General features: G+C 49.6%; 1 protein-coding gene, 1 long non-coding RNA gene and 1 pseudogene across 3 annotated transcripts in view; 1 reads left to right on the forward strand and 2 right to left on the reverse strand.

Moving 5' to 3' along the window:
• The window catches only part of MAP3K14 (mitogen-activated protein kinase kinase kinase 14), a 52,448-nt gene extending 47,046 nt beyond the window's left edge, over nucleotides 1-5,402 (reverse strand). Inside the window, exon 1 of the mRNA XM_084750802.1 lies at nucleotides 5,313-5,402. The gene's annotated coding sequence lies outside the window, so the exon portion shown is untranslated. The remainder of the gene's footprint in view (nucleotides 1-5,312) is intronic.
• LOC311579865 overlaps nucleotides 1-27,974 on the forward strand; it is a 77,620-nt gene that overhangs the window by 24,354 nt on the left and 25,292 nt on the right. The window lies entirely within an intron of this gene.
• On the reverse strand, nucleotides 8,947-9,431 carry LOC311579650 (large ribosomal subunit protein eL15-like; annotated as a pseudogene). The gene has a single exon. The product of its transcript is annotated as a large ribosomal subunit protein eL15-like (transcript).

Genomic DNA, 27,974 nt, shown 5'->3' on the forward strand with positions numbered 1-27,974 from the left:
GTTACCTACACCCCTGCAGGAGTGACTCACCTTCCAGAGAAAGTACTCCCCTCACCTAAACAAAGTTGCTTGAAAAATGACTAAGGCACCTATCAAATGCAGGCTGTGGGGCCCCCGGCTACTGACTGAGCAGGGTCCAGACGCTCCCTTGGCCTCCACCCTCAGCCTTGAAGGCAAGTGCCACCCCGGGCCCTGTTGCTTTCATTTTCATCTGAGCAGGCTCCTCACAGGGCTTGACATCCGGTGATTTATTTTTTCTAAAAACTAGGTTCGCTTTAGAAATGACTCTTCGCCTATCAAGACAGCTTCCCCAGGAGAAAACAAATTGCTATTTACAAAGAATGTCAGCGCGTGGTGGGAGCCAGACTCTGGGTCTTGTGTTAAAAGGCAGAAAGGAATGCACCCCCTTCCCCCCTACCTCCGTGATACCTGAAGCAGAACCCACAAGTTCCTGACCTGGGTGTAGAGATAAGACAGTTTAAAGGAGAAAGGAAGAAGAGGTGGGGGTGCCACGTGCAGACGGTAACCATACCCCAAAAGAAACAAATGTTGCCTCCTTGTCCCCCAATATAAGTCCTCAGTGGCTTATATTCTGTGAGTAATCTCTTTCTCACCCCAGGCTAGTTGGCAGGACCCACTTAACCACATGGAGGGCACGGGAGGGGTGGTGCTGGTGAGGGGGGGGTGGGGGTGGGGGGCTCCGGGGTAGGCCGAGTGCTGGGAGGTCCTGCAGGTAAGCCCTATTTCAGACTGCAAACTCTGACCGGACAGAGCCTACATCTTTTTAGGCTTGTCTGAAGTCTAGTGAGGGCAGGGTGTAGAGTAAGCCTGGGGAAAGCAGGAGCTAGAGAGCCGGCTTGGTGAGTAAATATGCTTGCAGCCCAGCCTGAAGACCTGAGTTCGCTCTCCCACATGGTAGGCGGGGAGAAGTGACTCTTGCAAAGTGTCCGCTGACCTTTACATATGTGCTCTGCTGGGACACACATGTGTGGACACACAACGAATAAGTAAATAAATACTTTTTTTTTTTAAGACTGGGAAAACTTGACAGCGAACTCCTCTAGGCTAGGGAAGCAGTCCTTGGAGGGCCTGTTGAAATAGATGACTGATCTGTCAGGCACTCCAATCTTTCTTGACATTATCTTACAGAAGGCAGATCTAGTCACAATGCAGTAATTGGCCACTGCTGCTGCTGCTACTGCCATTACTACAGGACAGTGAACAATGGTTGACAGCCACCGTGCCTGGCCCAGCATACTGAGCCTCTCTCGTTTCCTCTACTTGAAACAGCCCCACGAAACATTCCTGACTCCATTCGCAGACAAGGCACTCCATGTTCACAGAGGGGATTTGCTCGAGGACACACGGCCGGCCACAGGCGGACCAGGCCCTGACTCAGGTCTGTCTGACAACACGAACCACCACAGTGGGCGTGGTGGCATGGCACTATGGACAGGCTATCACTGGACAGACCCCTTGACCCTTTGCCTTAGCTTCTGCATCTGGAGAAGGAGCAGACAGGCACACCTGTCAGATGGCAGGCTTTTAATAGCGACCGGTATCAGTAATCGCAAGGAGAGATATCAATTAAGAACCAGTAAGTGGACACTTCAAGATGCTTCCCTGGTTTAATTGGATTCAAAACTGACTTTTGGGGTTAGGGGGGGCTTGCCATTCTTACGCAAGTGGGTATTATAAAATGATGAAATAATGTGTCAAGAAAAGCCAATCTAGACTCTAGGCATGACACCAAATTCCTAAGGATTAATGTCTGTTTTATTAGTCTTCAATTTAAAGAGCTTTGCCTCTCTATAAAGTAGATAAGCTGTCTACACAAGTATTCCCTGGGCACATTAATTCCAAAGGCTTTCTACCAGGGAGCTCAAGACGAAAGACTGTAAAAGCAGCAACAGGGGAAGGGGGCCTCAGTTTAAACATGAACACAAGAGCGCACAGGCCTCTGAGGAGAGCTTCCTTTATCCTGTCACTCAGGCAGTGAGAGACGCTCAGAACTCAGGACCCCACCTCAGCACCCTGCTCAGAGCAGCTGAAACAGTCTCCAGCCTCTCACCCTGCCTTCTCGGTCTGCCCCCCCCAGCCCTCAGCTTTGCAGTCAGTGTCACCAAGTAGACACGGGAGTGCTCTCACACTAGAAACCCTCTCTCTACCGGTGAAGACACTCAACCCCGTTCCTTTCCCTTATTGGGGATCCTGGTGTGCAGAGAGAGGGGCTGACTTATCCTTAGAGCCCCCCAAATCCACTCTCCAAACGACCCCTCTCCCTCCTCCTCCTCCTCATTCACGATAGTGCCAACAAAAGTGCCCAGGGTGCTCAGATGCCTCCAGTTTAACTGAAATACTAAAATGGGGCAAACAGGAAGCATCAGACGCAACTGCGGTAGTGACTTATTAATCACGAAAGCAGAATTTTACTTGCATTTTAACCTTTTGCCAGGAAAAAAAAAAAGAGAAAGAAAAAAAGCAAAGCATCGAGATGACGGGAGCCATTGGTGGAAATGTGGAAATGTCTGTATGTACAGTGAGCTGACCTTTTACTTGGACTGAATTTGGTTTTCAGTTTTCTTCTTTATCCTCCGGGGTGGGGGATGGCGGGGTGGGAAGGGGGAGAATCTGTCAAGCTGACCAGGATGAACCTGTGAGCTCTTCCCAGGGCAGAGGCACCTGTGACATGTCCATGTGCACGCCGGGTGGTGGTGGGGACGGCGGCGGCGGAGCACGCTATTAATCCCAGCACTCGGGAGGCAGAGGCAGGCGGATCGCTGTGAGTTCGAGGCCAGCCTGGTCTACAAAGCGAGTCCAGGACAGTCAAAGCTACACAGAGAAACCCTGTCTCGAAACACCAAAAAAGAAAAAAAGAAAAGTCCATGTGCTATCCACTGAAACAGAGGGGGCGGGGGGCGGGGGGAGGAGGAAATTAAAAATGACTTTCACAAGCCAAAGTGAGAACATAAAACTCTCAAGATGCAGGAAGGATATGGCCTATCCAAGCCTGGACTTCAGCTTCTATCTATTTTACACCCCTCCAATCTCCTACCAGCGCGGCCCCCCCCCCCCCGCCCCAGCTAAGGATGAACCCTATCTATCGGAAAACAAACAGACAAATGAAAACAAAAACAAAAACCCCTCACAACAGTTGCCTAGGCCTGGACAACCAACCAGGGTGGCCCTGTCCTCTCACACGCAAACGCTCCAAGCAGACCACAAAGGAATCTGTGTTTATCAGAAGAAGCAGAACCACGCTGCTGTCTGCCAAGGCTGACCAGCAAAGCCAGGTGTTTTTGTTTAATAGATGAAGGTTCATTTGACAGGGTCTCTGTCTCTGGTGCCACTCCCACAAACACCAGCCACACACACACACAAAAACAAAAAAAAACCCTTCATCACAACTGCTCCTTCTACCCAGAAACAATCAGAAAGCGACCTAAAGCCTGATCACTTAGTATTGTTTGATTCCACAAATGCTGGTGGATATTTCCAGGTATGTTCAGTTTGGCACTTATTTCTAAAATTAAAGTCAGACATATTAACTATTATTATGAGCTATTCTGAGAAATTTATCACACTCTTCCAAATAAATCAGGATGTCTTCTTCTACTTTTTTTCTTTTTTTTTTCTTTCTTCTTTCCGGTGTTCTGAGACAGGATCTTGCAATGAAGTCCTGACTGGTTTCAAAGTCACAGCAACCCTCCTGCCTCAGCAAGTGATGGGATTACAGGTGTGTGCCACCATACTGAGTTCTCAAGATGTCTTAAAGGCGTTTGAAAAACTCAGAAAGCTGGCATCGATCCAAAGAAATTGCCTTTGACATCACTTTAAATACAAGAGGAAATCCACACACATCATAAGCAAGTCAAGAACCTTCAAAGCACCCTTTCACATGAAGAGTAAAAAGATCAGCCGGGCATGATGGCAAACACCTTTAATCCCAGCACTCGGGAGGCAAAGGCAGACGGAATGATGTGAGTTCAAGGCCAGCTTGGTCTACAGAACAAGTCCAAGACAGCCAAAGCTAACACAGAGAATCCCTGTCTTGAAAAACCAGAAACCAAAAAACAAAAACCAGACAAAACCTTTCCCCTCCTTTTTCGATCACAGTTACCTTATGCAGCCCTAATTCACAGATCTGGAGCACTCACCCTCACTCATGGCTTTGAGGCCTCAGACAAGATATGTCATCCACACCTGGTTCAGGTACTTCATTTATCAACTAGACAATATTCTATCCATTTTACCACACCGATCACTAAGTGGGCAAGTTACTAAGCAACAACCTCCATCACTAATGTTACGATGCTATCCTCTAATCTTTCATAAAGACTCATGTTTCTAATTACAGTGCCAGTGTTCCAAAGTTCACTGGTCATGGTGCCACCCTCATCATTAGCTTCATTCACTTTTAGTGTCCGTAATCCAGTCACTAGTGTTCACTGTCTCCAATTAAAAAAAAAAACCAAAAGTCTTTAATATACTGATTTTTGATACTTTTCTCCACTCTTTCTCTTCTTTACAACCCATGCATACCCCATATCCTTCCTTATACCTGAGAGCCATCTTTTAATCTCAACTGAGGAAAAAGAAAAAAAAAAAAAGACTTGTTCTTAAGCTGATGAATGCGATGAGGCTCCAAAGCAGGTCTCTAACCCCGGACTAAACGTTTCTTTATACTTGGTGACAGGTGGCTGCAAGTTGCCAGAGCCGCGATGAGCTTCCAAGATGGGACTAGTACATATAAACAAACAGCAAAAGTCCCGAGCAGAACACAGACTTATACAGCAGGGTCAGGATCGTCGAGGAGGAGGGAGAGTCATCAGCGACTAACACTGTCCTGCTGAGTACCCAAGGCAGTCTCTGCTCTTTCAGAACAAGTGACCCCAAGCCCTTCACTGGCAAAGGCAGCACATTTAACTGCTAAGGGCGGTGGAGCCGATCACCTTCTCTTGGGGGGCGGGGGAGGGGGCACCCAGGAGCCGGGTCTAGCAGTGGGGCGGCTGAACTCGATGGCACGGGTGTTGGGGAAAGGAAAGCAGGGAGTACCCGCGCGCGTTCCGGGCAAGCGTGTGACCCGTGGGTGCGCGGCCTGGAGGCTCCAGACGAGCACGACGTTGCGAGCGTGGCGCTAGTGGCGCGGCGCGTGCGAGCGGGTTAGACTGCAGACACCCGGCCACCCACCCCAGCCAGCCCTCGCGGACAGCCAGGGCTGCAGCCTGGCCCGGGTCTGGGAAGCTCCCCTTCCCCGCCCACTCCCTCAGCGCCCCGCTTTAGGTCTCGGGGTTCTCTGCCCAGTCACCTACCGGCGGATCGCCGATCTCCTCAACCAAGCGAGTGTGGCGCTTCGCTGGCCAGCGATCGCTCGGGGCCCCAGCTGCCCCTCCCAGGCCACGCCCCCGTCTAGCCACGCCCTGGGCCACGCCTCCCCCCGTGGCTGCGACTTTGCAAGCTTCCCGCCTCCTTTCTTTGGCCGCAGCGCTACCCTTGAGCCCGCCCATTCCTACTAGTTAGCCAATAAGACGCCTAATCCCGGCCGGCCTGCTGTCCACTTCCAGCAACGATTGGCTAGTGAGTCCTCCCCCAAAATGGCCACTGTTTCCGGCCAGGGTTCCTTTAGAGGCGAAGGCTGGGTGGATGGGCGGTCCGTAGGCGGAGGAGGCCAGGGTGTTGGTGGAACCACACATGCGCTCTCGACTTCTGGCAAATCTTTTTTTATGGGTTGCATTCTTTTTGAGGTTACGGGAAGGAAGGGCGACGGTACGCATGCGTGGGCATTCCCAGCTTCGGTTTTGGTTACCTTGGAGACGGCAAGGCCCTCTACCTCCAGGGTCTTGGGTTTCTCACCTTTCTGCTTGAGGGCGTGGCTGCTTCGTGGGAACCTGGTGCGGCTAGAAACACTTTAACGGTGCACTTGCTGTGTGCCTGGTGCTGTAAAGTGTGGGAAGATGAGGTCCCAGTGTCTGCCCTCGAGAGGCGTGGGGAGCCAAAGGCCTACGGGTGTTGAAACGCCAGTCTAGGGGGATCATGCACATGGTGTCGTACGATGGTGTCATACGATCTTCCACCCCTGGAGAAGCTGGGTGGTGTGTGCACAGCCCATCCTGAACTACAGAGCCAGGAAGACCTGGTCTTTGAAAACGTGGTGTCAGCCGGGCAGTGGTGGCACACGCCTTAAATCCCAGCACTCAGGAGGCAGAAGCAGGTGGATCTCTGTGAGTTCGAGGCCAGCCTGGTCTACAATGCGAGTCCAGGACAGCCAAGGCTACACAGAGAAACCCTGTCTCGAAATACCAAACAAACAAACAAACCAACAAACAAAAAGAAAGAAAACGTGGTGTCGATGGTCCCCTTTTTATGGAGGTGGGAGGGCGTGTAGGGGGGGGTGTATGGATTTTTCTTTTCTATTCTAACTTTGCTAATGGGCTTTCTACTGTACCACAAGATTCTATTTACTCGTAGTAAGAAATTTCAAATGTATATCTTTTACAGTTTCCAGAATGAAAGATGTTCTGTGACCGTGGGGACCCCGCTAGGAATCTTAATTGCAGGTTCAGGGACTGGCTGTGTAGTGGGAGGTACGCAGCTGTGTCCTTGCCGGGGTTTGAGAAATAAGAAGCAGCATCCTGTCTGGAAAGGTTTGAGCTCGGGCCAGGCCACTGTCTGCCTGTGAACACTTAGCAGGCCTAGCTTCGTTCTGGAGACGCGTTTAAACAGACATCTGTTGTTGGACACCAACCCAGGCCATTCATTTAGACAACGTGGAAATCCCACAACCTGGCCTGCATTCAGGAGGCTGTGAGGCAGGAGGATGACACGTTTTGAGGCCAGTCTGGGCTGCATAACCAGACTTCTGTGTGAAAACAAAACAACAAAACAAAATAGCCCACAACCCAAGAGGCTCACCCAGTTCTCTGGGCCAGAAATAAGTTACAGCGAGGCCCGCAGTTGCTCATAGCCCTAACCCATGTCCTTGTCAAGTTTTGTTCCTATGGCTGTGAGTCGCACAGAGGGCCTATACTTTAAAAAAAGAGTCCGTCTCTGGGACATATCTTAGCTCTGCTAGTGGCTAGGTGGTAAGACGAGGGGGGAAAAAAACTGGGCTTGGGGGGGGCGGCTTCTGAAAAGCTCCTTCCTTCCCTAGAGTTTGGCGTTTCCGTGACTCAGAGAGAGGCAGAGCTGGGCCAGATGTACAGGTTGGTATCAGGTCCTGGGTGTCTTTTTCCCTCCCACCACCTGTTTGCCTCTGGGCAAAGCACTTCTCAGGAAAGACGTGGGCAACAGGCCCAGATTGTGCAGACGCTCCCTGCAGGACTGGCTCACTTTTGCCATCTTCTTCTCACTTTTTTTTTCCTTTTTTTTTTTTTTTTTTTTTTTTTTTTTTGGACAACCAGTGTTTCTGTGCTTACTAGCTTTTCCTGATGCTTCTCTGGTCTTGGCTCCCTTATGTTGTGTGTTTCCTATTCTGTCAAGATGATTGGTCTTTAAGCCTCCACTCAGTAGGGTATATTAGTGAGAGGCAAGCTCTGCAGGAGTCCTGCTTGCAGGTGTGTGTGTGAGGGGGAAACAACCCTTGGACTCAGGGAAAGCATTAGGGAAAAAAAAAGCAGGCCTTCCTCGTTTCAGCTACTTTTCTCTTGTCTCTTTCCACTGTGTGGTGTGAGGCAAGAAGCATCTTGTCTCTCCCAGGGAGCACTGGGGCATCTCTGAATCTTGAAATAGCCACCCTATGGGAGAGCTTCGGGGCAAAACTGACTTCCTCCTGGTCTAAGTCATGACAGTCTGGGCAGGCTTCTTAGCCCTGAGTCACTTGTGCAACTTCAGCTCGGCTTTAAATAAAATAATTGACATTTAGAGGATGACTCATACCTGGGGCAGTGTTGGTCTCTCGGTGCTCAGGGGGTTTCACATCCCATCTACTTCAGCTTTGGAAACATAAGACTCAGGCTGTGCCAATCTGAAAGAGCAGCAGGGTCTGTTAGGTTTTGCAGAGCTGAAGATCCTTGTACCTTAGGCAGGTACTCTACCAGGAAGCTACATTCCTGATCCCCGCCCCGCCCCCCTGCCCCCTGCCCCCCCACCCCATTCTCAGTAAGGTCTCTGTGACATTCCCTATTTATCCCAAGCTAGCCTCAAACTTCTTCCTGCTTTCACCTCTCCAGTTATTGGGGTTACACCCGTGTACTTGTCCCAGCTCAGCCTCTTTTTTGTTTGTTTACATGTCTGTCTGTCTGTCTGTCTGTCTCTCTCTCTCTCTCTCTCTCTCTCTCTCTCTCTTTCAGACAGGGTTTCTCTGTTTCTCTGTGTAGCCTCGGCTGTCCTGGACTTGCTTTGTATAGACCAGGCTGGCCTCGAACCTCACAGTGATCCACCGGCCTCTCCCTCCCGAGTGCTGGGATTAAAGGCATGCGCCACCACCACCTGGCCTTCCATGTCTCTTTTTAAATATTAATCCTTAGAGTCAGCATGCAAAGGAATGGATAGCATCGTAGCATTTTCACATGCCGGTGTCATTGTCCTCTGCTCTCAAACTGCGCAGCTTCTGGCTTTTAAGAGATTTAAGAATCAGCTAGAGATGGTGGTGGCACATGGCTGCCATCCCAGCCCCTGAGAAGCAGCAACAGGAGAGTGAGGAGTTCGATGCCATCTTCGCCTACAGAGCCTGGGCTATGTAAGACCCTGCCTTCAACCAACCAACTAGTGAAAGAACGTGAGCTAGGCACTCAGTGTGTTGTGTGCGTGACCTCATTTGAATAACCTCGGTCTTGGCGGTTTTCTTTTTTGGACTGTCCTAAATTGTTTATTGGGCATGAGTCGTACACACATTCTGTGTGTTAGCGGTGATGGCGGTGCTGGAGAGTACAGAGCCTTCTCCAGGCTGCACGGCCAGAGCCAGCAGTAGTGTGGGGGAACTTGTGGCCCCTTTCCAAGGCCATGGCTCTAGCAGCCAGCAGATGTCAGCCCACGCATCTCTCGGTGCTTGTGGACTGGTTTGGTGATCCACTGGGGGTCAGGATTTCTTCTGATAGCTTTATGGGATGGATCGATGAGGATAACCTCAAAAAAACTTGTATGTGGAATCTTCACCAGCCCAGTAAGAACGCAAGACTCTCAAAGCCCCACAGTGACGTCCGGCTCTCTCCTCAGCAACACACTAAAGGCTTTGTGCAAATTCTAGCTGGTTAAAACAATGGTGGACAGGCTTGAGGTAAGTTGCACCCTTAGGAACTGGGCATTTTCGACTACCATGGCGGACACGAATCTTGCAAATGACATAATCTTGTTTGGCCTTGCATCCCAGACTTTGCACCTCATCAGGCCGAGTGGGGCGGGCAGCCCTGTGCGGTGCAGACCCTCAGAAGAAATCACATCGCGTCAGACTGCTTCTTCCTCCATAGCTCCCGGATGTATTTGTACGCACCCATCTTGGCTTACCTGATGGCTGCCGCCAGAGGAAAGGAAGAAGCCTTCCTCCCACAATTCCTTGTCCAGTCTTGACATTTTGTACTGGGTAATTCTCTGTCAGTGATTGGACAGCCTTGTCATTGTAGGGTGTTTAAGAGCATTCCTGACTGAGTCGGCTAGGTGAGGAAGACCTTCTCTCATACCCTGTGTAATAACAAAGTGGTCTCTGGATATTGCTAAACATTCCCAGGAAAGGCAACTGTCCCTCACCTGAGAGTTCCTGTAGTGCTGAAACCTGGCAAAGAGGTGACCATCCCAGGGTCACTCTGCTCTACCAGAAGACCCGGATTCAAACAACACACTACTTCACACTCCTTGCAGGCAGGACTCCACAGAGACATTGGGGTTTAGGGAGCCAGGTGCCCCCATCAGCTCTGTGGAGTTGGCTGCAGTGGTGAGACAATGCTGCCTTTGGGTCATTTGTCCTTTTTCTGTTTGCCTTGGAGAAGGGAAGTTGTGTCCCGGCCTTAACACACGGACTGTACAAGGCCATGTTCAGTAAGAAGGCATTGGGCCAATCAGGAGAGTGCCTGTGGATCTCGGGCCCACATTTCCTGTGAAATCTTGAGTCCAGGTGAGGGCTGGTGTGAGGATGGTTTGAGAGATGACCTAGGCCTAGGGGCAGACATTCCTGGAGGAGAAGGTATGCTTCCTCCCACTGGGGCCGGTCTGAGCTGCAGCCATGCTGTGATTGCTGGTCCTGCCCCAGACATCCAGGTGGGGCAGGGGAAGCAGTAAAGGAGACATTCAGAGATACAGGGACGACGGTGCCCTCATGTTAGCAGCTTGGAGTGCCACTATTTCCACCAGAAATTGGCAAATAGCATAATCCTGAGTTGTGTTGCCTCCCTGCCCCATCCAAACTGGTTGTTAAACGTGTTTCCCAGCACGCTGCTGCATGCTGCTGCTGGCCTCTGCCCGCTGCCCCATCTTATCACATGCTGGGATGATCGAAGGGACATCATAGCCAGCCGGTGGTGGCGCACGCCTTTAATCCCAGCACTCGGGAGGCAGAGGCAGGCGGAGCTCTGTGAGTTCGAGGCCAGCCTGGACTACAGAGCGAGTTCCAGGACAGCCGAAGCTACACAGAGAGAAACCCTGTCTCGAAACAGACAAACAAACAAGCAAAACAAAAAAGAAAAAGAAAAAGAAAAAGAAGGGACACCGTAAACTATAGAACTGGGAGGGGAGACAAGTGTTAGGATGAGACACAGAAGAGATTCCACTCTTGGCAAAGGGCGGAGCTGTCTAAATGAGAGTCTCTAATTTGCACTGGGTGAAGATGGCCTTACCAGGATCAGGGGACATAACCATCTGAGACTCCTCCCTGACTTTGGTGCCATCAGAAGGGGCCACATCTTGACTCCCTCTCTCTCTCTCTCTCTGTCTCAACTTTTTTTTTTCTTTCCTTATTATATATATAGTGTTTCCCCTGCAGGCCAGAAGAGAGCACCTGATCTCATTAAAGATGGATGGGAGCCACCATGTGGCTGCTGGGAATTGAACTCAAGACCTCTGGAAGAGCAGACAGTGCTCTTAACTTCCGAGCCATCTCTCCAGCCCTTACTCTTCTCTTGATCGCCTCTCACTTTCTAACCTCCCTGCCTCCGGTTTCCATAGCAACTGAAGATGTGACTCAGTTGGTAGAGTGCTTGCTTAGTGGGCATGAAGCCCTGGGCTCAGTACCCAGCACCAGTACCACATAAATCGGAAATAACAGCATGGCCTGCAATCCCAGCACTCAGAAGTAGAGGCGAGAAGATAAGATAAAGGTCATCCTTGGCTATATAGAATGCAAGGCAAGCCTGGGTGGCAGGAGATTCTGTCTTAAAAGAAAAAAAAAGAAAGAAAGAGAGAAAGAAAGAAAGAAAAAGAAAAAAATCCATACCATCCTGGACCCTTCTGGTGACTTTAATCCTCATGGAAGACCATTTATGTCATATTATTCCACACCCAATGCCTCAGCATCTCCTGCCATAAAAGCATCTTACTCCTTTAAGCATCTTCCTTTCAACTCATCCTAAAGAAACCAACCAAACTCCTTCCCATCCTGGCTTTCCTTAACACTGTTTCCCAGTGTCTTCTGCTTGGGTGTACTCCTTGCAGTATGGTTTTGCCTACGTGTCCCCTCTCTCTGTGAACACACACTAATCTGATTCCTGCTAGATGCCCTTGTCTCAGTTCCTGTCCCCCTGTACCGCACTGTGTGCTGTGCTGAGCACATAAGGGTGCTGAGCCAATAGACCAGTCCCTGCCCTTAGGGAGTTTCTGTTCTAGTGAGTGGCAGAGCCTAAGTCACTTTGGATGAGGACTTGAGTCATCCCGGGTACTGGGTGAGTGATGATGGAAGGATGGAGTACATTGTATCAGGCAGGATCCATCAGGCAAGCAGACCCACTCTACAGTCAAACAGTACTTCATGGAGGAATTCGGTCCACAGAAGATGGACCAGGGAGCCACTCCTGCCCCCTGGTGGGGAGGCCAGATAGGGCAAGGGCAGTCAGAGCCTGGGAGCCAGGGTCACTGGGGAAAAGCTGGAACCACACAGCCGATACACCCACATCCACAGCTCCTACTCACGATAGGGAAGGCTGGGGGGGGGGGGACCTGCATTCTCCATGTCGTCTGCCTTCTAGTTTTCTGCCAGAGCCTCTGGCTGGCCTGTGAGCTTGCAGGGCTCTCCGTCAGCCGCAGAGAAAGTCAGTGCTGGACACATAGCCTAGGTGTAGAGGAGGGTAGGTGCTAACTTCTCAGAGGGGCTCAGGGGGACTGGCCTAGAGGACTAAGTGACTTGAAAAAGGAAGTTAAAGGGGCCATCTTCCTGACAATCAACAACATCTGGGGCCAGTCCTTTTGTGTTTTCTGTCTGTCTCTTCCTCCTTCTCCTCCTCCTCCTCCTCCTCTTTCTTTTGAGACCACTATGTAGACCAGGCTGGCCTTGACCTCACAGAGATCCACCTCCCTCTACCTCTTGGGTGCTGGAATTTAATGTGCGTGCCACCACGACCAGCCCATTCCTATTCCTTTAAAAAATAGGGTCTCTCCTGTCTCAAAAAACAAAACAAACAAACAAACAAAACAAAACCCCCAAAAAACCAGGGTCTCTGTGGCCAAGGTTGAAGATGCTCACGGTTTTGTTTTGTTTTGTTTTGTTTTGGTCTTTTGAGACAGGGTTTCTCTGTGTAGCCTTGGGTGACCTAGACTCACATTGTAGACCAGGCTGGCTTCGAACTCACAGCGATTCGCCTGACGATGCTCTAGGATTTCTGGTGCCTTGCTGGGGATTGGGCTCAGGGCTTCGTGCAGGCCAGGTGAGCATTGTACCAAGTGTTATACCAAGCGTTGCACATCCCAAGGTTTAGTTCCGAGCCCCTAGGCCGTCTGCATTCTTTCCCTTGGAGTTTTCAATGATTCCCAGCCTCAGTGGATCATTCAGCAAGCATCAGTTGAGCCCACAGCATGCAGCTGGCCCTTGCCTAAGTCCTTGGTGATACCGACGATGAGGCAAGAGGCCTGTCACTCATAGGTGGAGTGACAATACCTTGTAAAGGGCAGAGGAGCTACTGGGTCAAGGAATGTCACACAGGAACAACCAAGGAAGGCTTCCTGGAAGAGGTACCAGATGCATTGAGAGGCCAGGTAAATAAGTAGCCACGGGAGCAGGAGTGACTCAGTGACACGTGAAGTCATGGAGATGGAGGACAGTCAACCCATTTGGGGAACTGGATGTCAGATGCAAGGGACAGGGAGAGAAAATGTAGCGGACCCTGAAGTCTATGACCCAGACTGTGGAAGGCGATGCGGACCATAAGTAGCAGACAGGGCCTGGGAAAAAGACAGAGTAACTTGCTAGGATGGGACCTCAGCTCAAATTGGCGTTTCTAAAATGTGTGGCGGGGTGGCGCGGTTACAGAGCCACCCGGCCAGCTGCAGAGCGTGGCAGCAAGCCAGGTTAGACGTGATGGGGCTGGACCGGTGCGGCGGCAGGAAGTGGAGCTCTGGGGTGGATTAGCCAAACACAGAGATCCCAGTACCAAGCAGCAGTGGAGGACAGAATGTGACCAGTCATGGAGGGCGTATCGAGGATTCTGGGGCCATGAGCTGAGGAGAGAGTATTCCATGGGCTGCAGGTTCTCTGTCTCTTCCATTGTCTCCTAGCTGTTGACTTCTAAATGACACGTTCAGTTATGACCTTCCTCCTGAGCTCCAAACTAGAGTGGCCATTGGCCCAGGGGACGTGTCTACCCCCCAGCCACCTGGCATCGCCATCTCGGCTTTGCTCTCTCTGTGTTGATGATGTCACTGTCAGCCCCTCCCCTGAACCCCCAATTTTCACTGCCTCTTATTCCAAGTCATACTGACTTGTTCTTCAAGTAGTCCGCTTTGTATTTGGAACCTTCCTTTGTCTCTCCTCCTGTCCTTCTCTTCCTACTTTCTTTTCTATGTCAATTCTCACCCCGCCCCCCCATCCCCCACCCTTCCACCCCTCCACCCCCTACCCCCCAGCCCCCTGCTTTGAGACAAGTTCTCACTAGGTAGCTCTGGCTGTCCTGGACTCACTATGTAGACCAGGCTGACCTCGAACTCACAGAGATCCGCCTGCCTCGGCCTCTGGGGTGCGGGGATTAAAGGCGTGCGCCACTAGGCTCATCTATGTGCCGATACTTTTAACACTGTTATTCTCACTCACTCAAAAATGTTAATGCTGTCCCATTACCCGCTGATTAAGTTCCAGCTTAAGATAGTGTTAGCTTAACGTGTCATTCGCCTGTGGGGTTTTCACTCTCTCCTTTGTGTGTGATCTGAACTCTTATTTAATTATAGAGGTGGACTGTTCGGTTTGGATGCTTCCTCGGCTCCCTTGCAGCTAGAATGACTATGTTACCCAATCCTGTCCAGGGAGATAGGTGGACCTAGCTAGCACATATGATTTTGTCTTTTTTTCCTTTGCCCTGCTCCCCCTTTTTCTTTCTAGAGTGTAGACCCAGAGTATGGCAGCACGGAAGCATAGCAATGGAAGTTAGCCTAAGGATAAAATCCTTCATCTCAGGGTTGGAGGAGGCTGGATTCAATCTCCAGAACAGCATGGGTTAGGTGTGATGACAGCTGGCAGCCATCTTTGAACCCTGGAGGGAGAAGTTTAAGGTCATCCTCGGTTACATAGCAAGCTCAAGGCCAGCATCAGCTATATAAGACCCCGTTTAAAGAACAATAACACACACACACACACACACACACACACAGTAACACAGGGGCTGGAGAAACGGTGTGGTTAGGAGCATCCAGAAGAGCACCTACTCTTCTGGAAGATTCAGCTCACAGCATCCATGTCAGGTGACTCTCAACAACCTGCAACTCCAGAAAGAGGACCAAGCGCCCTCTTCTGGCCACCATGGGTACCTACATGCATGTATATGCGCCCTCACATAGACACACAAACAGACATGATTCCATAGAAGTGTGAAACAAAGCAACAGGGGACTGAGCAGATGACTCAGTTGGTAAAATGCTTGCCACACAAACATCAAAACCTGAGTCTAGGTTTCCAGCATCCACATAAAAAGCTGGGCATGGTGGGACATATCTGAAATCCTAGCACCCGGGAGGCAGAGATCGGTGGAGGCCAAGGGCTTTGCTAGCCAGACGGTCTAGTTACATCGGTGAGCTCCAGGTTGAGTGAGAGATTGTACCTCACAAAATAAGATGGAGGGTCGGGTGTGGTGGCACATGCCTTTAATCCCAGCACTCCGGAGGCAGAGGCAGGCGGACCTCTGAGTGGGAGGCCAGCCTGGTCTACAAAGAGAGTTCCAGGATAGCCAGGGCTACACAGAGAAACCCTGTCTCTAATAATAATAATAATAATAATAATAATAATAATAATAATAATAATAATAATAATATGGAGAGCAATAGAGAAAGATGCCTGACATTGAACTCCAGCCTCTAAACACACACACACACACACACACACACACACTCACAGAGGGAGAGGGGGAGAGAGAGAGAGAGAGAGAGAGAGAGAGAGAGAGAGAGAGAGGAGAAAGAGAGAAACACACGAACACACACATGCATATACTGCACACAACCATAGACAGAACGCCCCATCTTTGGTGGCACAGCAGAAAGCTACATGGGCCCTGAGTCTCCACTGACCTCATAGTTTTTGTTTTTGTTTTTGTTTTTTTGAGACATGGTTTCTCTGTGTAGCCTTGGGTGTCTTGGACTCACTTTGTAGACCAAGCTAGTCTTGAACTCACAGCAATCCACCTGCCTCTGCCTCTCCAAGTGGTGGGATTGAAGGCGTGTGCCGCCACCACCTCATAGAATCCTTACGCCATCAGGGATGCCCACCTCCTCGGGGTTTCCTGTCTTCAGCTCCTGACTGGAGGATGAATCCGCTGGAGCTGAGATTCTGTGGTGTTCATTACCAGCCCACGTAGTGAGATCTGTAGGATTCAACCAGTTTGAGAATCCCCCATCCCAGTAGCCCTGGGATGACACGCTACTGAGGCAAAACCCTTAAAATATCCTTAAGTACGTGCTTCTTAGGATTAAATAACACACGGAGATGAAAGGCAGCCAGGTCTACAGGCTGGGCGCGCTGACAGCGCCACTCCTGTTTTCTGAGAAAGCTGTGGAAAGGGATGGATGACTTATTATGGGCTGAAGCGCATTCCAGGGCTGTCAGTCAAAGATTGCGTGACTATGCTACGGGCCGATTGAGAACAAGATATCTTTTACTCAGGCATGATAAAGGATGCTCAGATTAGATGGAGGGAAAATTCAAGTGCTAGCTTCCAGACATTAGTGCAGACTCCAGTCTGTGGGGACAAGAGTGTTCCAATAATCGGTGACATATTGTTAAGGACTTTCCCATAAGGGGGTGCAGGATTCTGTGGTATGCTAGATAGTGTGTGGCAGGCAGAGCTAAGTCACACTGAACTCATGCAAAGCTAATTCTTTTACCAATTCTTGGTTTTTTTTCCTTTTCTTTTCTTTTTCTTTTTTCTTTTCTTTTCTTTTTTTTTTTTGTATCTTTTTTTGTTTTTTTATTTTGAGACAGGGTTTCTCTGTGTAGCCTTGGCTGTCCTGGACTCGCTTTGTAGACCAGGCTGGTCTCAAACTCCCGGAGATCCACCTGTCTCTGCCTCTGCCTCCCTGAGTCTGGGACTAAAGGTGTGCACCACCATGCCTGGCTCATTTTTGTTTTTTTCTAGTCTATTGAACAGTCAGTGTAAGTGCTTGTGCACATAGCAAAATATCAAATATGTTTGTTGTACTCTGGTCCCTGGTGTCCTCTGTTTAGTATTACCACTTTTACCTGCTTCTTTACATTTTCCCAATATACCTTATGTATCTACAAACATACAGGATGCATTTATAAGGCCCCCTCATCTTTATTTCGTGTGTGTGTGTGTGTGTGTGTGTGTGTGTGTGTGTGTGAGAGAGAGAGAGAGAGAGAGAGAGAGAGAGAGAGAGAGAGAGAGAGAACAGCATATATGTGAAGGTCAGAGTTTTGAGCGTTTGTTCTCTCCTGGGGAATCAAACCTGGGCCTTCAGGCTTGTAGGCAAGCACACTTCCCCACTCAACCATTTCATCAGACCTTTGTATAACACTTTTAAAATTTTACCAGGCTGGCAGTACACACCTTTAATCCCAGCACTCAGGAGGCAGAGGCAGGTGGATCTCTGTGAGTTACTGTCCAGACTGGTCTACAGAGTGAATTCTAGGAGAGCTACAGAGAGAAACCCCATCAGGAAAACAACAACAACAACAAAACAAATAAATAAAAATAAAACTGAATGGAAGTGGGGCTGGCGAGATGGATTGGTAGCTAAAAGAGCCTGCCACCAACCCTGACCCCCTGAGTTCAATCCCTGGGACTCACAGGGATTGAAGGAGAGAACCGACTCCCCAAAGTTATCCTCTGACAGGCACACCCATGCCCAAGCAATACGCAAACGCTAAATAAATAGAATGTAAAAATGTAAAATAGTGGAAGCGCACTGTACACAGCTGCCCTGTGCCTTGCTCATGTCACTAACACCAGTGAGATCCGCATGCGCAGGGCCGCCTCACTCTGCACACTCTGCCTTTGCATGACTGCAGTAGGACTGATTTGGTTTCCGCTTTATAGACTTACCTATACCCAAGCATTTCCTAGTGTACCAACTATTTCAGAGGGGCTGTGCCTCTTTTGTTTTGCATATTAATTAACCCATGCGCTCAACAAATACTGAGTATTTGCCTCAGGTGGGCTCTGGGCACTGGAGAGTAGAGCCAGAGGATGTCGCGTTTGGTCATGGCGCTGTGCTCACAGGGGAGAATCGTCTTGGTAAGTTCCTGGCAGGCCGTCCACACTTTCAATCCTTAAGAAGGAAGGCCCGTTTGGTACCACACCATCTTTCATACCTTCTCTCTGATGCTGTCGAACCTTTTTTCTTTCAGTGGTGTGTAGTGAGAATTTTGGTCTCTTAAACAACCCAGTTATGCCAGGTGGTGGTGGTGGTGGTGGTGGCAGCAGCAGCGCATGCCTTTAATCCCAGCGCTTGGGAGGCAGAGGCAGGCGGATTGCTGTGAGTTCGAGGCCAGCCTGGTCTACAAAGTGAGTCCAGGACAGTCAAGGCTACACAGAGAGACCCTGTCTTGAAAAACCAAAAACCAAACCAAACCAAACAAAAACAAAAACAAAAACAAAAAAACCCAACCCCAGTTATGTTATGGGAATATGTTTTTGTTTTCATCCCAGGTGTGGGAGATAGGGCTGCTTCAGGTTGTCCACAGTGGCTCTGAGTTGCCTCATGCCCTGGCAGGGGTGTGATTCTGCCAGCTGAGATCATTAACACCTGGAATTCTGGGGATTCTTGAGAGAGTATAAAATTGCTAGAGCCCTGAGAGAAGCAGCAGTGGCTGCTGCTTTTGCTGGTTGGTTGCTGGTTGAGATAAAGATTGGACTTGTCCCAAGGAACTCAATGCCCCAATCAGCAGGAAGTAGTGGAAAGAGATCTACGCCCCCTTTCCCCTCTCCCCTTCTTTCTTGCCTACCTAGTGTTGGGGGGTTGCCAGGGTTAGGGATGGTGTAGGGCAGTAGGAAAAAGAACCCAACAAAGTAGCCAGAAGCCCGGCTGCCATGGTGGTACTGAAGTTTGAACCTGAACCTTTGCACATGCTAGGCAAGCACTCTATTAACCACATTATGTCTCAAGCTTTGTTGTATTTGTTATTTGGGATAAAGTCTCATGTAGCCCAATCTGGCTTTGAACTTCTGAACTTCTGGTCCTCCGCCTCCACTCCCGAGTGTTGGGGTTGCGGGCATGTGCCATTGTGCCCTACTTCCCACTTCCCAGCCTTCTTTTTACCTTTTAAATATTTGTTTTTAATTTTACTCTTTCATGTATATGAGTGTTTGCCTGTACCTAAGTATACATACCGTGCGCATGCCTGATGCCTATGGAGGCCATCGGAGCATCGGATACCCTGGAATTAGAGTTACAGATGTCTGTGAGCCACCATGTGGCTTCTGGGAACTGAACCAGGTCCTCTCTGAGAGCAGTCAGTGCTCTTAGCTGCTGAGCCATCTCTCTGCTCCCTCCTTTTGTTTTCTTAAGTCTAACTTGCCTTGGCTGGCCTTGAACTTGTAATCCTTCTGCCTTAGCCTCCTGTGTAGCTGGGATGACAGGCCTGCATAGACAGGCCCATCTAGCAGACTTCTTTAGCACAGTGCTGGTGTCAGGGTGAGAGTGTCAGCTGGGCCACAGAGCCTAGCTAGAGTTTAGTAACAATACTTGCTTGTAATTTCTACCTCAAAGGTTGAATGTTCCTATCAAAGCAATTTAAGCAATTTATCTTTTTTTAAAAGATAAGACAAAGCCAGGGGTGGTGGTGCAGGCCTCGAATCCCAGCACCCTGGGAGGCAGAGGCACGAGGATTTCTATGAGTTTGAAGCCAGCCTAGTCTACAAAAGTGAGTCCAGCACAGCCAAGGATGTCTCAGGAAAAAAAAAAATTAGACAATTCAGAGAAAATATTAATAGCACAAGTGAAAATCAGATTTGGATTCACGCAACCAAGGTTAGGAAATCACTGAGTTAAACAAAACAAAAGAGGCTGGAGAGATGGCTCAACAGTAAAGAACACTGGCTGCTCTTCCAGAGGACTTGGTTCGACTCCCAGCACCCACACAGCAGCCCACAGCCTTCTGTAATTTTTTTCCTGGCCTCTGTGGGCCCCAAGTTCACACATGATGCACAGACATACATGCAGATAAAGTGCCCAATACACATTAATTAAATATATTAAATTAAAAAAAAATTTTAAAGCAAGAAAAGGTTACACTATCTGCATTGGTTTTGTATTGTTTTTGTCTTGCTGGTGCTGGGGATTGATCCCAGAGCCTGGTACATCCTAGGCAAGCGCTCAGTCACTCAGCAACATCCTCAGCCGGATGCTTGCTTTTATATCCTGTTCATCTTCGGGGTTCAGACAGCCCCACCTCCATATTGTTTCCTCAGCGGCTTATTTGATTATTTTTTTTTTTACTATTATTTTTATTTGTTAATTCTTAGAGCTTCGGGTCATAGAAGATTTTTTATTTAATCAACTGTCAGTTTGGTTTAATAAGATGTCTTTCAGAATCTCTCTTTAAGTCAGTCCCACAGATGTCCCAGCTCTGTCATTCCTGGCTCTGGAGACATTTGGAGGTGGTTTTGCCCAGGGCGTTTATGCGGCATCCTTAGTCAGATGAGCACCATCCGGCTCAGGCTTGCCCAGTAATTCTCTTAAAATATGACATGACGAAATAACTGAACCCAAATAAGCCTTCAAGGAGCTCTCCGGGCCAGAACCTTTAGAACAATGCCCACAGCCACCAAGTGCCTGTAATCACCCACAGCTTGTTAGCTAAAGACACAAACAATTAGCTTGACGGATGGCTCTCTATGCCAAGCAGGTGGTAACTGGGTCCCAGATGTAGCTACTGGCTCTCTCTGGGGTCACAAGTTTAGAAGGTAAGAGATTTCTAAAGATGTAAGGGCAGCGAGGCTGTGGGTGATACAAGAGGCAGGGTTGAGGGGAAGGGTGGGGATCCAAGCAATGGAAGAAGATTCTGGGTATGTAGAAAATAGCAAACAACACAAGGCAAGTGTTGGAAGGTTAGAGCTTTAATTCATTTCATTCATTCATTTATTTTTATTTTTAATGATTGATTTTGAGACTTGGTCTTATGTAACTAGCCTCAGGCTGTCCTGGAGTGTTGCCAAAGTTAGCCTTGAGTTCCTGATCCTCCTGTCTCCATCTTCCCACAGTGGTGTGCATCACTGTGCCCAGCAAGGTTGTCTCTGAGCATACAAATCTGGTGACTGGCAGCCCACAGTGACCAAGGACCTACCAGGAATCTGACATTGCTGTAAACATTTTATAAAGGCAGGTTCATAGACTCTTAAACTTGCTAGTTTGCTGACAAAAATTGGTTGAAGACCCCCAAAGAACTTCGGTTTATGTAGATTTGATCTGGTGTTAGGAAAGTAAACATTTAGTAGTTGGTTCTCTAGAAAAAGGTTTTGTTTTGTGACGGAATCTCATATAGCCGGGGCTGGCCTTGAATTTGCTATGTAGTTGACTCTGCCTTGAGCTTCTGACCGCCCCGCCTCCACCTGTCAGGTGTTAAAATTACAGGTGGATACCACCGTAGGTCCTTAATAAGTAACAGTCTTTGAGCCAGGTGGTGGTGGCGCACAAAAATAAACAAACAAAAAAGGATTTATTTATTTATTTTTGCCTTATGTAAATGAGTTTTGTTTCCAAGGATGTCTGTGCACCATGCGTGTGCAGTGCCCAGGAGGCCAGAAAGGGACATTGGATCCTCTGGAATTGGAGTTATAGATGGATGGGCACTGCCATGTGGGTGCTGGGAATTCTACCTGAGTCCTCTGTATGAGCAGCCAGTGCTCTTAACTACTGAGCCATTTCTCCAGCCCATTAAATTTTATTTTATAAAATAAAAAGTAGTGAAAAGAATGACACATCTTTACATTCTCCTAAATGCCTTTCGTGAACATACTCAAAGACAGTAGATAAAGACATTAGATTAAGCCGGGCGTGGTGGCGCACGCCTTTAATCCCAGCACTCGGGAAGCAGAGGCAGGTGGATCGCTGTGAGTTTGAGGCTAGCCTGGTCTACAAAGAGTCCAGGACAGCCAAGGCTACAGAGAAACCCTGTCTTGAAAAACAACAACAACAAAAACAAACAAACAAAGACACTTAGACTGATAGTTGCATTTGATTTTTATGATGTCACACATATGTGGTCTCTGGAAAACCCCATTAGAGAGCAACCAAATGTCATCTCAGTATCTCGGACAAACAGTTTTGACTTCATGGAGCCTTTGCTATGCCTGCCTCCATCCCTGCCCCCCCCACCACCACCCCCACCAAACCTTCTTTTGTAGGACAGCTAAAGCCTTTTATTTCCTCACCTATTGGGTCAGGGGAGGGAAGAGTGCCCTACAGCAGTTGACACTTGAACAATGGAGGCCCTTCTGGAAGCTGGGTGCTGGCAGGTGAGAGCAGTTCGATGGGCCACAGTTCCTCAGTTTCCTCTTTTGCTATCAACTTGGTCCTTTGACTAGTGGCTAGGATTCTCAGAAGGGCCAAGAAGAGAGAAGTGACCTTATGGGGAGAGGGGGGAGCCATGCCTAGAGTGTGGCCAGGATCCTGCCTGGGAAGGTCACAGGGCTCTCTGGCTCAGGGACCTTTAAGAAGCAAAAAGGAACTGAGAGCAGGTGGTAGCTGGGTCCTGGAAGTGGCTGCTAGCTTTCTCTGTGCCCAGCTAAGTCTCCAAGGCAGATGCATCTCCAGTTGCACCCAGCTTTCTACTAGCTGGCCTGGAGTAGGCGAGCCAACCAAGACTGTTGCCTCTCAAAGGTCATCGTTACAATGTGATCCTGGCCAGAGATGTCTATAACCTAGTGCGCGTGTGCTTGTACAGCATGCCTGAGGCCCTGGGTTCTGTCCCCAGCTTTGCAAATCAAAGAATTCTCTTTACTAAGGAAGGACCGTGTAACTGCATCATAGTTTATACAGTTAGGTAGTTCTCACCTTGAAAGTCACTGCGAATATGGCCTAGGTCACAGGATCATGGCTTTCAGTGGTGAGTGGGAAGGAAAAGTGTGTGTGTGTGTGTGTGTGTGTGTGTGTGTGTGTGTGTGTCAGGGAACCCCAGGCAGGAGTTAGGGTTTTAAGGAACATGTATGGTAAGAATCAGAGTCCTAGCCGGGTGTGGTGGCGCACGCCTTTAATCCCAGCACTCGGGAGGCAGAGGCGGGCGGATCGCTGTGAGTTCGAGGCCATCCTGGTCTACAAAGTGAGTCCAGGACAGCCAAGGCTACACAGAGAGACCCTGTCAGGAAAAAAAAAAAATCAGAGTCCTTCCTGGGACTACAGACAAATCCACCCAAACATTGTTACAGGTAAAATCTTGCTGAAGTAAAAAGGTTGTCAGAGTGTCTTACTGATGCCTCATGTTAAGGCACAGTAACTGGTCCAGCACTAACCCATGACCTCCCATAGGACAGTAGCCTGGGCTGGGCCCACTAGTGTGTGAAAGGGTGAGGGGTGAATGAATCTGAAGCGCTACAGATAAGGGGGGTAGAATGACGTTGCGGAGAGATAGTTGGGGAGCAGAAAGCAAATGCCGGTGGCTGTGTGGGAGTATAATGCTTTGTCTATTGAGCTGCTCGGAGCAGCTCCCTGCCTCCCTCCTTCTGGAGGTGTCCCATCTCCAAATCCTCAGATAAGGTGGCTTATTCATTCACTCAACAAATATTTACTGAGTACCTGCCGTGACAGGCCTGGCTTCTGCAGAATCCGTGGCGAGCTTTCTGCTCCCTCTGCCTCTTGAAGCTTTCCATCCGGTATTAGTCCGTAAGTAAGTGCAGTGACATGCTCTGTGACCTGAGAGGTCTCCGAGGTACGGCTCACCCTGCCTGGATGCTTCCGAGGATACAGGTGGTCGGTAAGGAGGACCTCTGCGGACCGCTGCCGGCCAACGGAGCCTGAGCCAAAGAAGTGTAGGAAGCTGAGTGTGTAGGAAGCTGGTTAGGAGGCTTTGGGACCTGGCGCCAGAAGCAAGGCTGGGCAGAGAAGGTAGACGGAATGTGGATTCAACGAACGCCTCAGCTAGCCCCACAGAGAGCCCAGGGCTAATATGGCTTTTCAATACCACCTCAATTACATCAGTCCCTGGCTGCTGGCTGAGCTGAGAACCCCTCCCCGCCCCCAAAGCAAGCGGACAGCTGAAGAGTCTCCACAGCGTTCTGCAGAACCCAGGACCTAGGGGAGCTGTGAGTTGTCACGCCCAGCCCACGTGGTAGATATTAGGTGCGTGCCTGAGCACATGCTTCAGCCGTGACACCTGACTGGGTGTTCTTGCTGCTTCCTGTGTGGATGTGGAGTGACACGGAGCTCCCAGACATAGGGACAAGCTGCTGTTTTCCTTCAGTCTTTCCTTTGAAAGCAGGGTGTCCCTGGCCGTCCAGTCACCGTTTCACGTCTCAGGCGCAGCGTTTGCTTCGCCTGCATTACATCATCTAGCCCAACATTTGGCATAAGGTGGGTGTCCACCCATCCAAACTACCAGGAGGTCCTTCCATTGTCGCCAAACGACTCACTTCCTCTGTCTCACCATCCTGGTCCACGCTACTGCCATCTCTCTCCTAACTACTAGCATCATTGTGTTTATGAACCGAGGTAGCTGACAACACGGAGCTTCGGAGACAATAGGTGACAAGGTGAAAAACCAAATGAAAGCATGGAAGGGGACCCACAGAGGGGCGATCTGATGGGGAAATTCAGAGAAGCTCAAAACATAATATTTGGATGAGGAAAGTGAACTGGAAGTTTAAGAAAAACAAAACAAAACAAAACACCATTGGAGCCCAGTGTGGTAGCACATGCCTTTAATCCCGGGTCGGTTTGGTTTCTCTGTGTAGCCCTGGCTGCCCTGGACTCACTTTGTAGACCAGGCTGACCTTGAACTCACAGTGATCTGCCTGCCTCTGTCTCCCGAGTGCTGGGATTTCAAGCGTGCGCCACCATACCCGCTTAATACCAGTTCTTGAAAGGCAGAGACAAGTAGATCTCTGTGAGTTCAAGGCCAGTCTAGCGTTCCAAGCCATCCGTGGCTATATAGTGTGATTCTTTGTCTCAGAGGAAGAAAAAAAAGAGAAGAAAAAGAAGAAGAGGAAGAAGGAAAAAGAAACTGAGGAGGGCATGGAGTACACATAGCTAATCTCAGAACTCAGGAGGCCAAGGAAGGAAGATTGTAGTGCGTTTGAGGCCAGCCTGAGCTATATAGCAAATTCTTTTGTGTGTATGTGTGTGTTTTGGTTTTTTGAGACAGGTTTTCTCTGTGTAGCCCTGGCTGTCCCGGCCTCAAACTCACAATGATCCATCTGCCTCTGCCTCCCAAGTGCTGGGATTAAAAGCATGTACCACCATGCCCAGCTACATAGCAAATTCTTAATCTCTCAAAACCAAAATCATAAGTTAAAAATGGAGAGGCAGGGCTTTCCTGCACATGGCTGCTGAGGTTAGAAGGTCTAGATTTGTGTAAGCTTGGGCCTGGTTGGATCCATGCTACAGTGTCCTTGTCTCCTGCTCACGAGTCCTTGGATTTACTGTCAGGCTGCCCTATGCTTGCTTTTGCTGGATGTGTAAGGGTCCTTCCTCAGTCATTTCCTGCTATTTTTTTTCCCTATTTATTTATTTATTTTATTTATTTATAGACAGAATTCATAATCGCCCTGCCTCAACATTCTGAGTTCTGGGTTTATAGAAGCATCTAGCTCTTTCTTGTCTTTGGGTTCGAGTCTTTGGCTTGGAGTAATGTCATGCTGTCTCAGACCAAGAGGGCTTGTCAGGAAGCGGGGAAAGTCTTCCTTGGGCCCTAATGCAGCATGACGCCTTGTTTTCTCATGTGGGCCCATTCGCCTCTTAGATCCTGACACGGCTGTAGCACTGTACTCATGGCCTGTGCCCACCCTTCCTGGAAGCCGGCTGGGCATGCATCTCAGGAAAGACTGGGGAAGAAGAGATGGACGAGGGGAAAGTAAACAGAGAGGGCTGGGCCGAGCGAGCGGCAGGAGCGAGTGGAGGGATGAGGGCCAAGAGTTGAAAAGACGGTAGAGGGGATGCCGACGACGTCTTCGCTTGACAGACTAATTCATTAATTTACACTCATGATCTCTGCACTGTTAGCATTTAGGGTGGGGGCGGGCAGAGAGTATTTCATTGTATAGCCTCTGGCCTAAATAAAATTTATGATCCTCCTGTCTCAGCTTCCCGAGCATTGGGATTAGGAATGCATGACACCCCATCTGCCTTTTTAAAAAAATTATTATTGTTGTTGTTGTTGTTGTTATTATTACTATTATTATTAGTAGTAGTAGTAGTATTACCTGAATGTATGTTTGTATAAGAGTGACAGGTCCTCTGGAACTGGAGTTACAGACAGTTGTGAGCTGTAGTGTGGGTGCTGGGAATTGAACCTGGGTCCTCTGGAAGAGCAGCTACTGCTCTTAACCACTGAGCCACCTTCCCAGCTGCCCCAACTACCTTTATTGTGCCCATGCTTCAAAGGTGACAGAGACAAGGTGAGTTTCAAAAACTTGCTCAAAGTCTAACACCTTCAACTGGCAGAGCTGGGATTTGAACGTGGAGACTCTGGCTCTACACCCTGGAAAAGGAAGGGCATCCTGAGGAAGCACGTACCCAGCACCCAGCACCCAGCACCCAGCAGGCACTGAGTGGTGTTGAATGCACAGTAGTACTGGGTTATGGCCTGACCGTTATGGGCTGGCTCTTACAGCCCCTGATTTCTGTTGGCACCATTCTCACACAGTTCCTCCTTAGCCACTTCCATCAGGGCCCCATTGTTTGGCCCTGGTGGGACTTCTGGATTCCCCAGGCACTGCTGACATCAATGGCATGAGAAGGAAGGTGGCTGAGCTGCGGGGCACAGGCCTCGGGTTTGCTCATCTCTGGCACCTTTGCACATATCCTCACTTTACCCTTTGCAAAAATAGGCTACTAAAGTCCTCATCTGGTGGGCAGGGGAGGGATTTAGGAGAGCTCGGAGGCTGCTGTGAAGAAGAGAGAGCACAGAAAGCGGGATACAGTCAGCAAGTGCTGTGGTCACTACCACAGCTCCTTGTCACAGACCCTACTCACAAGTGGCCGCTGGGGTCTTTATGGTGGACAGAGCCCTCAGTGTGTCTAAGTCCACCAGTTGGTAGGTGAGCACGCTGAAACCTGGGTCCGAGGGGATGAGGAGGCCTTGGGGTGTCCTGCAAGACTGCCAGAGTGAGGGGCCCCTACACAGAGAAAGAGGGACCCAGGGGCTCAGAGTGGCTCAGAGCCTTTCCTTCTTCCACATGGCTGGGATTTGTTGCCCTCTGGGGTCCCTGCATCCCTTCCCAGAAGCAGCCTGACCTTGTCCACTTGGAGAAAAACAGGAAGCTAGGCTCTGCCAGGAATTGGAACCCAACCTTCCTCAGCTCTGGGCTGCAAGGAGGCTGCCACGGTGAGGGGATTTGGGGACAGACATGGGGCAGAGTGCTGGGGGCGTGGGGGTGGGGAGGGGTGGGGGTACGCAGGCTCTGTCGGTCATCAGAGCCTTTGAGACTGTCTCATGAGATTCCTCGCCTTGTTTTCCTAGCACTGGGCCCCCTGTTCAAGGCCGTACATCTAAAAGAGACAGAGCTGGGACAAGACTTGAGATCTGTCAATTCTGGCTTCAAGTGGGAAATACCCCTAAAGTGTGTGTGTGTATGTGTGTGTGTGTTGTCGGGGGCACTTAGCTCTTAGGACAAGGTGAGTGAGAGGACTAGGGTGACCTTAAGAAGGCTTAGGGACCTTGCTAGGATGTGTTGATGGGTGGCTTGCAGAGATACCAACTCTCCTTGATGTCTCCTGATAGGGCCTTGAGTTTTGGAACTGTGTCTTTGGTCTCTTTGCGGCTCAATATGCTTAAGGCAGGGACGGACCCATGGGCGCTCATACTTAACCCTCAGCTAGGCTACCTGGATGGAGCCTCTCCCTCCTATGGGCCTGCTCTCCTTTGTAGCTGTGCCCTGACTGGCACCATAGCATAGGCACCTTCCAGGTACAGGATCCAGACAAGCAAATAGGCTAGGAAACCAGCTGCCATTTTATAGTAGACTCCTGGGGATGGAGGGGGGGGGAGAGGGAGAGAGAAAGGAGAGATCTTGGGTATAGATGCACATGCACATGTGCAAGTGAGTGTGAAAGTCAGAGGTCAGCCCGGGATGCTGTTCAGCAGGAAGCCTGCACCTTGTTTCCTTGAGATGGGGCCTTGTACTGGGGCCCGGGACTCACTGATTAGGGCAGGCTAGCTGGCCAGGAGGCACCCAGGATCGGCCTGTCTCTGCTTTCTGGTGTTTGTTTATGTGTGTGCCATCACACACAGCTTTTTACCTAGATGCTGG

The sequence above is a fragment of the Acomys minous genome (assembly GCF_964271855.1).
Source record: "Acomys minous genome assembly, chromosome: 12".
NCBI lineage: Eukaryota > Metazoa > Chordata > Mammalia > Rodentia > Muridae > Acomys > Acomys minous.